This window comes from Oryctolagus cuniculus, chromosome 10, assembly GCF_964237555.1.
Source record: "Oryctolagus cuniculus chromosome 10, mOryCun1.1, whole genome shotgun sequence".
Taxonomy (NCBI): Eukaryota; Metazoa; Chordata; class Mammalia; order Lagomorpha; family Leporidae; genus Oryctolagus; species Oryctolagus cuniculus.
The window spans coordinates 66,148,882-66,165,566 of NC_091441.1; the positions used below are offsets into that span (position 1 = coordinate 66,148,882).

The window sequence follows — 16,685 nt, forward strand, 5'->3', positions numbered from 1 at the left end:
TCAGGGATAATAAATCTATTTTAATAACTTTATATTTGACAGCGGTTTTTGTCCATGAATTTAAAGATAACTCTCAACACCCCCCCCCCCACTCTCTTACAAACTGGGGATTGGCCTGCCCTCACCAGGGAGTGAGAAAGCTGTGCCTCCCACTTGGAGAAGGGGACTCCACACCGTGTCGGGGAAAAAAGACCTACGTTCAAATTCCTGGTTGTATAACTGTACATTGGTTTCAATTGAATGGCTCAAGTTAAACAAATATAGATTTCATATATATGAATATTCTATCATGTATAGGTATAGTATATCTATTGTAAAAGGATAAAATTTTTAAACTTTTGACTGCATGCACAGCCCAAATCTGGTTCTCACTCCTTAATCCCAAATGTGAACAGGTCCCCCTCGAACCCGCTGTGCCACCTTCCACCGGACCCTGCCCCTCTGTGCACGCCCTGTCCCCCACGCGCTGCCGCTCCTGGGTTCCTCTCCTTAGTGTGACTGCGCCAGCTCCAGAGCCTCTGAGCCCAAGACAGTGCGGGATGACCTGCAGCCACCTTAACCCCACTTCCTTAACTGCACTTTAACCCTCAGAGACTTCTGCCAGCGACAAAGTTATAAACTACAAGCCCGCACGCAGGAGGCAAGGCCTCCTCTCTCTAGAGAAAACACAGCAGGACTCTAGCTCCTGGAGTCTGGTAAGGTTCAAGTCGGTTTCTCTGCACAGCCCCGGAAATGCCGTGGTCCCGGCCTGTGCTGTGGCCTGGTGGGCTAAGCCTCTGGCTGCAGGGCCGGCTTCCCCCATGGGCGCTGGTTCCTGTCCCGGCTGCCCCTCTTCCTTTCTGGCTCACTCCTAATGGGCTGGGGAAGCCATGCAAGATGGCCCGAGGGCTTGGGGCCTGCTCCTGCCTGGGAGACCCCTTGTAGTGGCCATCTGGAGAGCGACCCAGAGCATGGAAGACCTTTCTCTCTGCCTCTCCCCTCTCTGTAATTCTCTCTCTCCAATGAATAAACACAACAGTAAGAATGAAAGGCTTGGAGTTAAAAACACCAGGAGGCTGTGGTCCCGGAGCGCGCCCCCTGCCGCCCGGGCTCCGCAGCCCCGCGGACTCCTCCCAGGGGGGCCCGGCCCTTCCTGCCCTCCCGGGAGCTGTGGGCGCGGCTCCCGCATCCTCCCCCTCCCAAGGAGCAGCGTCCTGAGCCTGGGGCCGGCACCGTCCTCCTGGGAACCCTGTCTGTTGGCGCGGGGTCCGCCCCGCGCCCGCGTTTCCCTTTCTTCTCCTCTGACTCCGGTTCCGGAAGGCGGCCCTCAAGTGACCCCGCACCGCTGTCCCCATTCGGAGCCCTGGCGCTGGGTCCTCGATTGTCCACAGCTGTGTTTTCTGAAGCAGGGTCTGCATCCGGGTTCCTCAGGGGGCGGCAGCCCCCAGGGACCTCGGCGGCCTGCAGGCCAGGCTGAGGGTCATCGATGGCGCCCTCGGGGCGAAGGGGCCTGGGCGGTGTGAGGGCTGAGGGCAAGTGGTGAGTGGGCGGGGCTTGCGGAGGGCGGGAAAGCGCCGGGCCGCGCGGCGGTGGGCGTGGCCTGTGGGAGCCCGAGGTCTAGTGCGGGGTTGTCTAGCACGTCAGCGCCTTCCCAGCTGTGTGGGAGCTGATGGAGGAGCGGGTGCATGGCGCTGTAGCCTGTGGGGTTTCCCTCTGTGGATTTAATGATCGCTCTGCCACCTTCCCTCCTTCTCTCTGGGGATCCCGACCTTTCCTCCCTTGCCGGTGGACCACTCTTCCCGGGTCTCTCTGGCCCGGATCCTGAGGGAGCAGCAGAGTCCAGAAGAGAAACCAGAGTTGACCCTGGCGGAGCTCTTTGTGTCCCCTCTCCATGATCACGTGTGGGGACTTAACCCACTATACCGCACTGCCGGCTCAGTAATAATATTGGTAAAGAAGCAGATACAGGCCGGCGCCCCTGCTCAATAGGCTAATCCTCTGCCTGCGGCCCGGGAACCCGGGGTTCTGGTCCCGATCAGGGCGCCCGATTCTGTCCCCGTTGCCCCTCTTCCAGTCCTGCTCTCTGCTGTGGCCCGGGAGGGCAGTGGAGGATGGCGCAAGTCCTTGGGCCCCACACCCGCTTGGGAGACCCGGGGTAGCACCTGGCTCCTGCTTTGGATCAGTGTGGTGCGCTGGCAGCAGTGGCCATTGGGGCTGAACCAACGGGAAAGGGAGACCTTTCTCTCTGTCTCTCTCACTTCCACTCTGCCTGTGGGGAAGCTCAGCTTCCCAGAGTTTCAAGAGTTGCTAGGGCGGGGTGCTTGGAAAATGCAACATCATGTGCTTTTCCTGTTGTTTTCTGTGGCCTCCAGGACTGGGTTAGACCTGGGGCCTGGAGAGGGATGGGGGAGGGGAAAGCCCACTGACAGCAGGCAAGGAGTCCCTGTGTCTCTGTGGCTGTCCTGGAGTGCAGAGGGGGAGGGAGGGGGATGCTCATCAGGAGAATCCTGGAGGCCCGGGAAGAGCCCTCAGCACACAGCTGCCTCAGAGAGAACCGCTGGCTCTTCCCTCTCTGTTTCTTGCTAGGCAGGGAACAGAATTGGAGTCTGGCTGAGCTTGTCTGAAATCTACTGTGTGAAGGCGACAGTCATGTCCAGAGGCTCTTCAGGGACCCAGTGCACCAGGAACTGGAGACAGGAAGAAGACACGAGTGCACTCACACAGACCAGCAGGCACTGCAGCCCCCAATTGGAGGACACTTGAGCCCACCCTGAGTGACAGAGCCTGGGCTGCACAGGTGACACCACTGGCCCTAGGAACTAGACACTGCCCGTGGACAGGGTTCTGCTGTCCCTGGACACTGTGAGGATCTTGAGATGGGCTAGAATTATGTTAAAGGGGCCAGCATGAATTTTCCCAGTGCCTGCTCCTTGGGTCTCTCCTTTCACATCAAGAGCTGGTGTCACTGTTGCTGAATGGCCAGTCCATGGAGATCTTCCTACGTGGTGGAGCCAGGGAACCTGAGAAGGCAGGTGTGGGGCCCTCAGTGTTCCAGAACGTAGGACATTCATCACCCATGGGAAGGGGTTTGGCAACAGCATGTCCTTGGTTGGACAAAGCAGCCTGAGGTGGCCAACTCTGCAGGAGGCCTTCTGCAGACAAGTATAAATACAACCCCAAAGGTGCCCACACTCCCCCCACATATGTCTGTGAACAACCCGTGCCCAGAATATCAAGGACTTGGGGTCCTGCCACCCACAAGGGGAGTCCTGGATTGAATTCCCTGCTCCTGACTCTGGCCTCAGTCCAGCCAGGCAGTTGCACACATTCAAGGACTGAAACAGAGGGTGGCAGGACTCTCTGTGTCTCTCTCTATCAAGCAAAGTTTGTCTGTGATGGAGCAGTGGTTTGCCAGCCTAAGCATTCACCTGCAATGCCGGCATCCTTGTGGCCACCTGTTCGAGTCCTGCTTGCTCCTCCTCTGATCCAGCTCTCTGCTATGGCCTGGGAAAGCAGTGGAAGATGGTCCAAGTCCTTGGGCTCCTGCACTCATGTGGGAGACACAGAGAAAACTACTGGTTTATGGCTTCAGATCGGCCCATCTCCAGCCATGGTTTCCAACTGGGAAGTGAACCAGTGAATGGAAGGCCTTCTCTCTGTCTCTGCCTCTCCATGATAATTCTCTTTGGTTCAAACTCTGCCAGCTGGGCCCAGGAGGGTGGCAGCATTATCCCAAACATTTCTGGAGCCTCTACTGCTGGTCAGTGCAGTGTCCCACAGCCTCTGTCTTGCCTGTCAGCCTGGGGGAACAGATGCAGGAGCCCTGATTATCTTGGAATCCCCTTCAGGGTCACCTTCATTCTTCCTGACAAAAGCTGCATATTTTCAACTGACGCCCTGCATTACTCCATCCTTTCCATCCAGGAAGGCCGTCAGCCGGCTTTCATTTCAACACCATTCCCCTCACCCTTGGTTAAACCTGCAGATTCTGTCCATGTCATACAAGCATCTTCTTCAAGGCACAGTCTAGCCACACCCTGGTGTTCTCTTCCAGAACACATTTCATTTGTAATATGGATAGACCCAACTTTCCAAATCTTCAAATTCTAGTTTCTTTTTATCAGAATTCCCAGAAATTAAATTCTCTCTTTGGGCGTTACTATAAAGAGTCAGAGGGCCATTGGCCAGTGCTGTGACGTAGAACCCTAAGTTCCCACCTGCAGTGTCGGCATCACGTATAGGCACCAGTTCAAGTCCAAGCTGCTCCACTTCTTATCCAACTCCATGCTAAGGTGCCTGGAAATTAAGCAGAAGTTGGCCCACCTACTTAGGCCCCCACACACATCTGGAAGGAGCTCCTGGCTCCTGGCTTTCCTGACCCTTCCGTAGCTATTGAGGATTGACCCAGCAGATAAAAATCTCTTTCCCAGTATGTCTGTATCTCTCCCTTTCAAATAAATTCTTTTGAAACACTGCCAGAAGGCAAGCCCCTGAATCAGCACTTTGCTGAGAATTCACTTCCATTTAATGTCTGGTTTCCTTCCTGGCAAGTTATACCTTCTAGAAAACATGCCAGACACCAAGTTCCCTGCCTCTTACAAACAAGGTTCACCTTGTTCCTGGTCTTCCATCACATCTATTCCTCATTTCCACTGCAGACCTCACCAGAATCCCCATTCCCATCCATAGCTCAGTGTGCATCTGAAAATGCCTCCAGTGGGGACCTGTTCCCCAGGGTCAAAGCTGCTTCTGTCCTTGCAGGAATTCATTAGACCTGCACCTCAAGTCTCAGGACGCTAATCTGTGTCTGGTGAGACCCTGCAAGGACTTAAGGAATATGGACAGTTGTCCATGAAGCTCTGTGTCAGATGGGGTCTGGGATCACTTGCAGGCACTAAAGTCGCCGTTGCTAACGTCCTGTACATGAATGCGGTAGCATTTGCATTGGACCAAATATTCTCCCAAATGTTTTCAGTTGTCCCTAGAGATCTTATAATATCTAAAGAGACTATGATGTAAATGGTATACTGTGTGTAGAATAATTCAAGAGGAAAAAGATGGCATATGGACAGTACAGATGCATTCTTTTTCAATTTTCAAAATCACTGCTAATGGAATCTGCACTTGTGGTCTCATGGATCCCAAGGGCATCATGGGATAAGGCACTGTGTCCTATGGTCATGTAGGCTAGGAAGTCCCAAGACCTGCTGGCAGATGGCTGGCCTTCCAGGAGAGACACTTTGATTCTGGCCTGGAGTCCCAAGTGCAGGAATGGAAATATTCAAGGCAACCAGGAGGTTTTCCTGAATTTGCAGGCGTTTGGGGAGTGAAAGTACATGGAAGGTATTTCTCTCTCTCTCTCCTCCCCAGCACTACCACCTCCCTCTCCCCTTTTTCCCACTGTTCATGCTCTGCCTCTTCACTGTAATGCTGCTTTTCAATAAACTTTTTTTTTTTTTAAAGAAGGCAGGTGCTGCCGGCGCTACGGCTCACTAGGCTAATCCTCCGCCTAGCGGCGCCGGCACACCGGGTTCTAGTCCCGGTTGCCCCTCTTCCAGGCCAGCCCTCTGCTGTGGCCAGGGAGTGCAGTGGAGGATGGCCCAGGTGCTTGGGCCCTGCACCCCATGGGAGACCAGGAAAAGCACCTGGCTCCTGGCTCCTGCCATCGGATCAGCGCGGTGTGCCAGCTGAGGCGCATCAGCCGCGGCGGCCATTGGAGGGTGAACCAACGGCAAAAGGAAGACCTTTCTCTCTGTCTCTCTCTCTCACTGTCCACTTTGCCTGTCAAAAATAAAATAAAATAAAATAAAATAAAATAAAATAAAGAAGAAGGCAGGTGCTGACATCCTGGGACCATGGGTAAAGCCATCAATATGACAGCGGCATCCATGTCAGAGTGCCTGGTTCAAGACCCAGCTGCTTCCAAGCCATATTTCCTGCAGTAATGGGAGGCAGCAGATGGCTCAAGTTGTTGGATTCCTTACTTCAGCCTGGTTTAGCCGTGGCTGCCGCAGGCATTTGAGACGTGAATTAGATGGAACATCTCTGTGTGTGCGTTTCATTCTCTCTAGCTCTCCCTCTCTCTTATGTTTGCCTTGCAGATAAATAAATAAATCTCTTTAAAAATTGGTAAACTTGGTTCTGGCACTGTGGTATAGTGGGCTATGCCTCCACCTACAGTGCCTGCTTCCCACGTGGACTCTGGTTCAAGACCCAACTGTTCCTCTTCTGATCCGGCTCTCTGCTATAGCTTGAGAAAAGCAATCTACTTCATATATAAATAAATAGAGAGAGAGAGAGAGAGAGAGATACAGGGTAAAAATCAGCACACCCAATATGAGATGTAATGTATTATAACACTGAAATTAAAAAATCCAATTGATAGAGAAAAGAATTCAGTGGTATGGGCTAACACGATATTTGCAATAACATTCCACGTTGGGGTGAGAATGCTTTTGAACTACAGAATGCCAGGACCCAGTCTTCAGGAAGAATTCTATCAGAAATCTAGTATGAAACTTGAATACAATCATTGACACAGGTATGAATGGTTAATGCATGGTAAAATTGTTAAAGGAAGGCCATTTTCAAAAAGGGTATTTATACATCTTCCAAGCAGCACTCTCCAAAGTTTTTTATTTCAACTCTGAAATTTTATTATCCAAAGTGATGCATTTTACAGAACAAAAGTAAAAGCAGGTATCAAAATCAGCAAAGAGTTTGTAAACTTTCTGCAGAGTTTCACCTAAGTCAGGGATGGTGAGAGTGGTATCCAAGGTAAAACCTGGATGACTGCTGATTTGTCTCTTGGCATAAATTACCAGGCGGTTTGTTTTGGAGGTACTGAATAACTTGTCACCATCACTGGTCAGTTGTTGAGAACCAATTTGAGTTGTCAAACATAGCAAAAAAAAATTTTACATTTTTTTTGTTGCATTGTGGCATTTTACTGAAGCGGCATTTATTTTGTTTCTTCTTAGTAATTTCTTTTTGTTTGGAAATTTTTTCATTTCTTTTTAGCATTTTCTTATTTAGAAAGATAACTAACTGAAATGGCATTGTACATTGTTTCCTTAGTATTGCTTTTTTTGTTTTAAGTTTTAAATTTTTGCAAAGTTGTTAAATTTTAATTATTTGGCATTTTCTCCATTAAATGCAACAGTGAATAGGAATGACATTTTATACTTGGTCTGAATAACTGTTTTTCTTTTTTGTCATTTGTAAAGTATAATCATTTTTAAATTTAAAATTTTTTAGCATTTTTGTATTTACAAAAACACTGACCTGAAATGGAATTTTATTTTTATTTGCTGAGTTTAACATTTAAAAAAAATTTTAATTTATATATATTTCTAACTTTTTCCTATTTAAAAAGTTACTAAAATGAAGTGGCATTTTAATTTTCCTATTAGTATTTTCCTATTTTTTGTTTTTTATTGTTTTTAAAGTTGTTAAAATTTTTAATTTTAATTTTTTCAGTATTTTACTTTCAAAAACACTTAAATGACATTTTTTCTAATTTTTTCTTTTTAAGTTTTTTAACAGTTTTTAAATTTTTAATTTTTTTAATCTTTTTCCTTTTAAGAAAAACAATGCAGTACCATTTTTCTTTTCTATTTTTACTTTAAAATTTTTTTTTACTTTTTAAATTTTTAATTTTTTTTGGAATTTTTCTTTTTAAAAACACTTAACTAAAACAGAGAACACATATTGGGATCTGAATCAAAATTTTTAAGATTCCACTTACACTCCAGGACACTGGAGGCACTTGTGGGCCTGGACAGCGATATCTTAATGACAAGGTGTAGATTTTAGGATGCCCACGATGTGCTGACAGGATGTCTAAGGCAGCTGTTACACTGAGAGGAGGCACACTCAGGTGGAAACATAATTCCCTCCCTAGGATCCCAATTTGCATGAAAGGAAAACAATTGTCTTTATCACAGGCATGACAGACAGTGGAAGTAACAATGGTAGCTGTGAGAAACAGGTCCACCCCAGGGCAGCGGTGCCATTGGCTCGGTATGTTCTTCGACCAGGAACACCTACTAAGCAGCGGGCATCCAGAATCTGTGAGGACCCGGTTTTCCATGACAGGGTTGGGGGCAGGCATATGGCCCCTGCTCGTCCTGCAGCTGCCTCAGGCCGGCAGGAACACGGCCTTGCTGTTTCCTGGGGCTCTGGACACCTTGGCCCATGTCCTGCAGCAGGAGCCCCCAGTTCTCCTGCAACACTGAGTGGAGTTGGCAGGACCAGCAGCTCTAAGAGACGAGCGTCCTCGTGCTGAGGTCCTGCCCGCATCTGCCCTGCCTGACTCTGGGTGTGGAGAGAGGAGTGTTCAGAGAGGTGTCTGGTTCCTGATGAAGGCTCAGTCCACCTTGCCCACCTGGCCTCTCCCGGCCACACTGCTGCATTCATCACCATGAACTTGCTGTTATCACGCCCATCCATGGCCACCTCCTGGGTTGATGACCAGACCTCCACAAGGGCCGCTGCTCACTCCCTTTTTGCTCAGGCTCTGAGGGGTCACCCTCTCCAAAGTTGTTAGGAACATGTGGAAGGAGCCCATCTTTAGGATGTACAGATCAACAGACAGCTTTCACCAACTGACCGATGCCAGGGTCAATGGACCTGATGGGCACACAAGATGTTCTCTGCCTCCTGCGGGGATGTGGGAGGGAGCACACAGCATCCCCTGCATTGGGTGCTTGGCCAAAGAGTGAGGCTGAGTGTAAAATTGAGGAAAGCACCAGAGATCTCAGGATGCAGAACCTGAGCCAGACACCTGGCCTGCCGCCTTCACACAGTCAGCGTTCCCATCAGGGAAGACAGCAGAAGGGGGAGATGGTTGGGGTTCAAAAGGAGGAAAGAGACCCTTCCTGTCCTTTGGAGCCCCAAAGTCTCTTCCTCCTGCTGTCCTCTATGCGGAACGCTGGCTGTGTGAAGGAGGCAGGCCAGCTGTCTGGGTCAGGCTCCACGTCCTCGGAGTCCGATCCTCTCCTCTGCTCACATGTAGCCTTGTGCGCAGGAGCACTGTGTCTCTGACACTGCCCACACCGAGCTTGCCCCATCCAAAGGCAGTGTGTGCCCAGGGTCCTGTGCTGTTTGCTTCCAGCTCCTCCTGACCTCAGATCTCTGCAGGAGGCAGTTGGAGAGGAGCCAGGTGGTGTTCTCTCTAGAGCAGCTGTGGAGTCAGGCTTGGGTCTCCTTCGGTGTTCACTCAGATTGGAGGTGGAAGACTGTGCCAGCTCTCGGGGAAGCAGCCTAGTGGATAAAAATAGCCAAGGGCAGTTCATGGTGGTGAAACTGCATTCTTGGTGTTCTGGTTGCTGTTGAAGCGGAGCTCCTGTGGTAGATGTTTGGAAGAGGTGGGGGTGTTACGATCAGCAATACTGTTCTGTACTTCCAACTGTATTTGGGATCTGAAAGAGTGAGAGAAGAAAAATCAAAGGAGAGCTGGGTCAGGTCCAGGTGAGAGCTGAGCTTGCATCTGGGCCTCAGTGGGGCAGAGGCCAGGCAAACTCAATTCCAGTGGGGAGACTGGCTGAAGGGGGAGCCCTGGGCTGCTGAGAGGGAAGTGGCAGCCAAATGAGCAGAGTCCTGCCCTGAACTCCAGCCCAGCTCTGCAGTGCTGGGGAACCAGGGCCCTTGACCTCTCCTAACCAGGAGTGAGTGATGTCACCCCACGTCCGCCTGCTCTAGTTGCATTAGAAATGGATTTGTTTTCTGCAGTAAGCAAAGAGAGCCGGGAGTGTAACCACAGCACAACTCATGTCAATAGAACAGACACCAAGTTTCTCTGAAGAGGATTCCACATCTGGTTACACCTAGGACCATTCTGCTGTGTGCCTAATAGCTCACTCGCTCAACTCTGAAGGCAACATTAACTTTAAAACAGGCACTCTTTTGTCACCCTAGAGTTTCCCCATTTTTTTTTTTTTCATTTCCCCTAGGAAATTTTCTTTTTGAGAATATCCTGTTTGTATCCCGGTCAGAGGGAAGGACAAACATGGGAGAATGAGACCTAAGAATCTGCATTGGAAATTGGCCTAGGAATAAAATCAGATAAAATGTGATTTTTCAATGTATATTTCTCAACCCAATAGAGAGAGGACTTGCAATCAAGTGACTGGATGGTGAACAGCATGTTTTAGGGAGAGAAGTTCAACTTTAAACATTCAACTTGATTATGAGGGGAGGGATCCTATTTGGTGGGTCAGGTTTCTACATGACAAGGATTTCTTACTGTATCTTCTATTTCAAGTTATTGATCCAAACAGAGAGCTTACAGTTCTACCCTATCTGAACAAACAGAAATGAGCTATCATCTGTGCGCAGTATAAGAAGGAATAAGTACATCTCACACACACACAGGATTACCTCTGTCTAGGCGTGAAGGCCCAGGAATCTGAATGCCATTGCCCACATGTTGGTCTGTGGTTTTCCCTTCATCTCCTGGCCAGGGAGTCTCCATGCGAGGTGGCACTCCATGGGCTGTGGTTTCCCCTTCATCTTCTGGCCAGGGAATCGGCACGCAATTTTACTAACTGTGGGCTGTGGTTTGCCCTTCATCTCCAGGCCAGGGAAGCTGCAGGCCAGTTCCCATTTGCTGGGCTTCCATTTTCCTTTGATCACATTTTCTTTTGGGGAACTTGGGACATCACTGGGGCTGATGCTATGACTCCCACACATGCTGGTGATGGCATCTTTGTGAGGACCTCCCTCCAGCGGGGAACGGGTCTTCCTCTCAGGGGCAGCAACAAAACTCAGTTCTGAAATAGAACCACAGCCGTCAGGATTGGTATTCATGCTCTCTCTCTGGCAGTCAGGCCTGCAGCAGAGGGACAACAAGTAAGGCAAGGGGCCCTGGACAGTCATGTCCGAAGTGTGGGAGATGACATCTGCACAGACACTAATATGTTTTCAGTCAGGTTGATTTTATACATGTTCACTGATAATTTATCACTAGGCAAAAGCAATAAACATGGCTCAGATGATCACAATAGTCAACAAAGTAGAACTAATAAAACACACAGCTCTGAAGCTTTTAAGGCACAGAACCACACTGGCTCTCTGCTGAAGGTTTGGGGGGATGGAGCAGGATCACCAAACCTGGAGGGCATTGTCATGAGAGACAAGGACAGGGGAACACTGACAGCTGGAATGAACAACACTAGCACAAGAACACATGCATTCATACTTGCACATGCTTTGCTGAACATACACCAAGCACATCGATGCATAGGATACATGCCCCCAGTGCATGTCATATAGACATTAATACATATGATGTGACCATCACTTTTCTGGTCAGGTGAAGTGGGAACCTAGTTACAGGCACCTGAAGAATGGAGAGACAAGCTAAGGTGAAGCACAAAAGTCTGGAGGAAATCCCAGGTGGGAGGGAAGGCATTCCTTTGGCCTAGCACACACATCTCCCTCCTGAGACAGTGTCTGTGCACTTGCCTTCCTCCCCATGACTGCCCAGCCCTGCACTGGGTGTTTCTGAGACAAAGCCACACAACCACTGGTCTGTGGCAAAGCCAAGTGCAAGGCCTCATTGAGACCCTGAGTGCAAAAAGCCCGAGGTGAGAGACCAGGAACTTCAGGCCATGGGGGACTCCTGAGCTGGAGTTCTATCTGCAGCACCTAAGGTTTCCTCCATTTGATGACTATGAAAAGCTCCAACCAAAAGCCACAACCAGACCGAGATAAGTCCCCAGGGCCTGAGTGCACAGTGGTCTGTCTCACCCAACACAGGTGCAGCAACCCAAGAATACAGAGGCCACCTGGCAGACCAGTGGAGTGTTCCCGTTCACAATGGAGCACTCACTGTCTACAACAAGAACAGAGCAGACAGGCTGTTTCTCCAGTGAGGACCAGGTGCTCCTAGAATGGGACCAGTCAGAAGTTTCCAGAAGAAGTGCAGGAGTCAAACACGTACCGTGAGAGTCTTGTGAGACATCTTGATCTTCAATCTCTGGGATCTCCCTGATGAGACTGGAGGGAGGGAAAGGTGGGTGAGAAACAGAAAGGGAAAAGAAAGCCCCTTTCTGTCGCGTCCCTCGACCAGCAAGGAAGACACGACCCGAACTCTTCTTCCAGCAGTTTATTCAGGAACCTCTTTCAAACTTTGAATCCCGCGCCCTTTTTTCTCCCCTCCCTCTTATAGCCATCCGCGCACCAATCAAAAGCGGCCAAGTGGCAAGCATTGATTGGTACAGCAACGCGGAAGCCGGAAGGGAGCTCAAACATCTCCTTATTAGGAGATGTTTGTTTCTCGCCAGTCCTTCCGGGGGAAAGGAGCCGGCGCCATCTTTAGGGCGCCGTGCAATGGCTCCCCACAGTTCCCCCTTTTTGTTTTAGAACTAGGCATCTAAGGATTACAGGAGAAGGTAGGGGTCTGTCCCCCACTGCCAGGCATCCACCTGGAACAGCATCCTTTTCGCGGGGGTGGGATCTGGGATGCCAACCCACATGCAGACAGACTTGCCTTCCAGAGAACGTAATGGCTCGTTCTCTCTGCAGTGCTTTGCCTCGCACCCTGCACCCATGCCTAGCATTCAAGGAAGGCCAGCCATGCTTGCGGCAGTTGTCCAGCCTCAAGGGCATAAAAGGCTTGAGCTATCATGGCCAATTCCCGCCAATGAGCTGTCCTCATCCTGCACAAACACCACAGGCAAAATAACACAAGTAACAGCAACCCCGTCAAAGCTCCAAGTCCCACCCACTCCTTCAGGCTGGAGACAGCTGGATCTGGGATGACAGTCCAGATGCGAAGGAGACATCCACACGCGTGGAGTTGATGGTGACCACGGCAAGGCGCAGTTGCTCCAAGGTGTAGTCAAATTCCACGGACCAATTCGGCATCGGCTTTGGGAATACTGATAGAATCCCCCATCTCTGCTCCGCCAGTGTCTGCTGCATTTGAGGCAGAAGTATCAAAAGCAACAGCAGGATTCTCCTCGTGGCAGACCCGCCTGACCGCTCGCTCCGGAACCCACACCGGGTCATGTTGATCCTGTGGAAAAACACAAACAGCACCTCGTGCCCATGCCAGCACGGGATCAGGGCCACGCCACTGGCCCGTCAAGAGATCTTTCCATTTTACCAACCCTCTACTTGGGTTTCCTTGTTGCTGATGCCTGTCCGCGGCTGAGTGCCCATGCACATCCAAATTTAAAAAATTAATTGTAAATAAGACTAAGGCAATTCTCTCTCTCGGGGTGCGGCTATAGCCAACTCCCCCTTTTTGTTTTAAAAGATATTCTTTCAGTGTGCGGTGTGCTCGCTCAATTATGCCCTGGCCCTGAGGATTGTATGGCAATCCATGGACAAGTTGAACCTCCATTTTTTGGCAATAGGTGGTAAAGGTTTGAGATGTATAGGCCGGGCCATTATCAGTTTTTAGCACCTGGGGTTTCCCCCAGGCGGCCCATGCATCCAGACAATGAGCAATCACCTGACGTGTAGATTCACCACTGAGGGGAGAGGCATACATAATGCCTGAGCACGTGTCCACTGAGACATGAACATATTTCAATTTCCCAAATTCCGATACATGGGTCACATCCATCTGCCATACTCTCCCAGGCAGTAACCCTCTAGGGTTTACGCCAACACTAGGTTGTGCACGAGTAACAGCACAGTCAGCGCAATCAAGTACAATCTGTCTGGCGTCTGCACGGGAAAGATGAAATTTCTGCTGCAAAGCGCGCGCGTTGACATGAAAAGATTGATGGAAAGCTTTAGCAGCCTCTGCGGAAGTAGTAAAAAAGATGAATTCCTGTCTAGTACACAGATCTACTCGCGCATTGCCTTCACATAAAGGACCAGGCATGCCTGTGTGGGCTCTAATATGCTGAGCAAAAAAGGGATTTTTCCGTGACCAAAGCAACTGCTGGGCTATATGTAATAGGGATGCAATTGGGCTAGAAGGTTTAATCGGCCCTGCGGTTTCCAATATCTTTAATGCGTTCACCACATATAAGGAATCTGACAACAAATTAAAGGCAAAAGAGCACTGCTTAAGGACCTCAATAACTATTTTTAACTCCACAACTTGAGGTGAGCCTGGCTGAAACTGATGAGATACCGGGTCATTACCCTCTACCATATAAACCCCACAGCCTGTTTTTGACCCATCCGTAAATATATTTGGAGCACCTAGTAATGGCTCAGCGGCTGTAATTTTTGGAAATACTACTGGATGTTCTTTAAAGAATTGTAACAATGGACTTTTTGGTAAATGATTGTCTATAAAGCCTGGGAACCCACAGCGAAACACTGCCCAATCATCTAAAAGAGCACATAGGACGTTGACTTGTTTGGCATCATAAGGAACAATCACTTCACACGGCAATTTTCCAAAATATTGTAAACATTGTTGCAAACCTTCCAGTGCTAGCTTTGCCACCGCTGCCGGATAATACTCAATAGACTTGGCTGGAGAGCTCCTTGGATGTATCCATAAAAGCGGACCTTCCTGCCATACTAGCCCTGTAGGTTGGCTAAGCGTTGGGAGAATGCATAATGACAATGGCAGATTTTCATTCATTCTGCATAAGAATGCCTCCTGTAATTTCTTTTCTACCTTCTCTAGGGCCTCCCTGGCCTCCGGAGTTAAGCACCGCGGTGAGTCCAATGCCGAATCACCACGCAAAATGACATAAAGTGGCTTAAGTTCATAATTGGGAAGATTCAAATAACCCCTAACCCAATTTATATCTCCTAATAATCTCTGAAAATCATTTAAAGTCTTTAAACTATCTTTGCGCAATTCCACCTTTTGAGGAACAATTTGAGTACTAGTTATGCGGGATCCCAGATAAGTTGCAATGTTTCCTTTTTGAACCTTTTCAGGGGCAATAAATAACTTCTTACTTTCTAACAACTGAATCAAATATGCAAAGCCATCATCTAATACGAATTCGTCTTTTGCTGCTAAGAGGATGTCATCCATGTAATGGATGCATTTTAGGGAAGAAAATCTCTTACGTAAAGGCCCAATCGCTTGACCCACGAATAGCTGACACATTGTGGGGCTGTTAGCCATGCCCTGTGGAAGCACAACCCATTCATACCTCTGGTCAGGCTGCTCATGATTGCACGCCGGCAAGGTAAAGGCAAACCTTTCACAATCCTTTGTATGTAGGGGTATGGAGAAGAAACAGTCTTTAATATCTATTATTATTATGGGCCATCCCTGTGGAAGTGCAGATAGAAGAGGCAGCCCACGTTGCACCAGCCCCATGACCTGCATCTGCATATTAATAACTCTCAAGTCATGTAGCAACCGCCACTTCCCGGATTTCTTTTTTATTACAAAAATAGGAGTATTCCAAGGCGATACAGAGGGTCTAATGTGTCCTAAATTCAATTGTTCTTGAATCAATTGCTGCGCTGCGACCAATTTGTCTGAGGACAGAGGCCACTGAGGAACCCACACTGGGTCCTCGTGCTTCCAAGTAATGGGAATACCTTCCTCAGCGGCCCCTATGAAAAACCCAGCCCTTGGCGAGAAGGCCTCTGCACTACTTCAGTGGGCTCATTTCTTCCTTGTAAGAATTTTCCTATTCCATAATTCGGATGGTGTCCCATATCCTTCATCAATTTTTGAGAAACACGGGAGTATTCATTACTTAATTTATAGTTCATGTCTTTCAAAAGGTCTCGGCCCCATAAAGAGATAGGTAAATCCAAAACATAAGGTTGCACCGTGCCTGAATGTCCCTCTGCATCCTCCCAGCGCAGCATTACTGCGCTCATCTCAGGAGTTTCTGAATATCCCAGTCCCCGAAGGGATTGTGAGGATGCCTGCTTAGGCCACTTTGGAGGCCAATCCTTGGAGGCGATGATACTACAGTCTGCACCTGTGTCTAGTAGGCCGAGAATGTCCTTTCCATTTATTTTTATCTTTAAGGTTGGTCTCTGGTCTAGTTCTAAAGACAAGAAGGTACAATCTACGCCTGTGGATCCAAAGCCTTCACTTCCTCGTTGTTTCTTTGATGCACTGAACTGCAAATGCTTGCTAGGAAGGATTACAAGTTGTGCAATCCTATCTCCTGGATTAATAGCTGTTATACCTCTAGGGGACTCAACCATGATTTTCACCATGCCAGTATAATCCGAATCTATGACTCCTGGATGAATTATGAGACCTTTCAAGGTAGAGGATGAACGTCCCAACAACAATCCCACTGTCCCTTCCTCTAGGGGTCCCTGAAAGTCTGACTCAATGGCTTGCACTCCCATTTTTGGTGTCAGTATGAGTCTGGTGGTGGCACAGAGGTCCAGGCCTGCAGAGCCTGCAGTGGCTCTCCGTGGTCTCTGGGATGTCTGAAGCTGGGCCACTGACTTTGCCTCCCCTGCTGCTGGTCCTGATGGGTGCCCTGCTGCTGACTCTCGAATGCCCCATATATTTGCGGGCCCTGGGGACGAGGGCCCCGCTGCCCGTTTTTTGGACGCGCCCCACCATTGCCAGAAACAAGGACGTTGCCGTCAATGTCCTTTACCGAGCGGCATTCGTTGGCCCAGTGCTTTCCCTTCCTGCATTTTGGACAAATTCCTGGTCCTTCCTGTCTTTGTTCTTTGCCTCTTCCCCTTTGCGGACATTGCCGCTTCATATGTCCCATTTTTCCACAGCTGAAACATGCTCCAGCGTTCCCTGATCCCCTATTGCCCTTCGTGATTTGAAGGACTGCTGC

The 16,685-nt window shown here is 49.2% G+C and overlaps 1 protein-coding gene across 1 annotated transcript in view; it reads right to left on the reverse strand.

The window, feature by feature from the left end:
* Positions 1-7,634: 7,634 nt before the first annotated feature.
* Positions 7,635-16,685, reverse strand: part of LOC127486470 (neuroblastoma breakpoint family member 6-like) — a 30,811-nt gene continuing 21,760 nt past the window's right edge. Inside the window, exons 12-14 of the transcript XR_011379432.1 lie at positions 11,924-11,979; positions 10,360-10,751; positions 7,635-9,401 (exon numbers count right to left, since the gene is read on the reverse strand). The gene's annotated coding sequence lies outside the window, so the exon portion shown is untranslated. The remainder of the gene's footprint in view (positions 9,402-10,359; positions 10,752-11,923; positions 11,980-16,685) is intronic.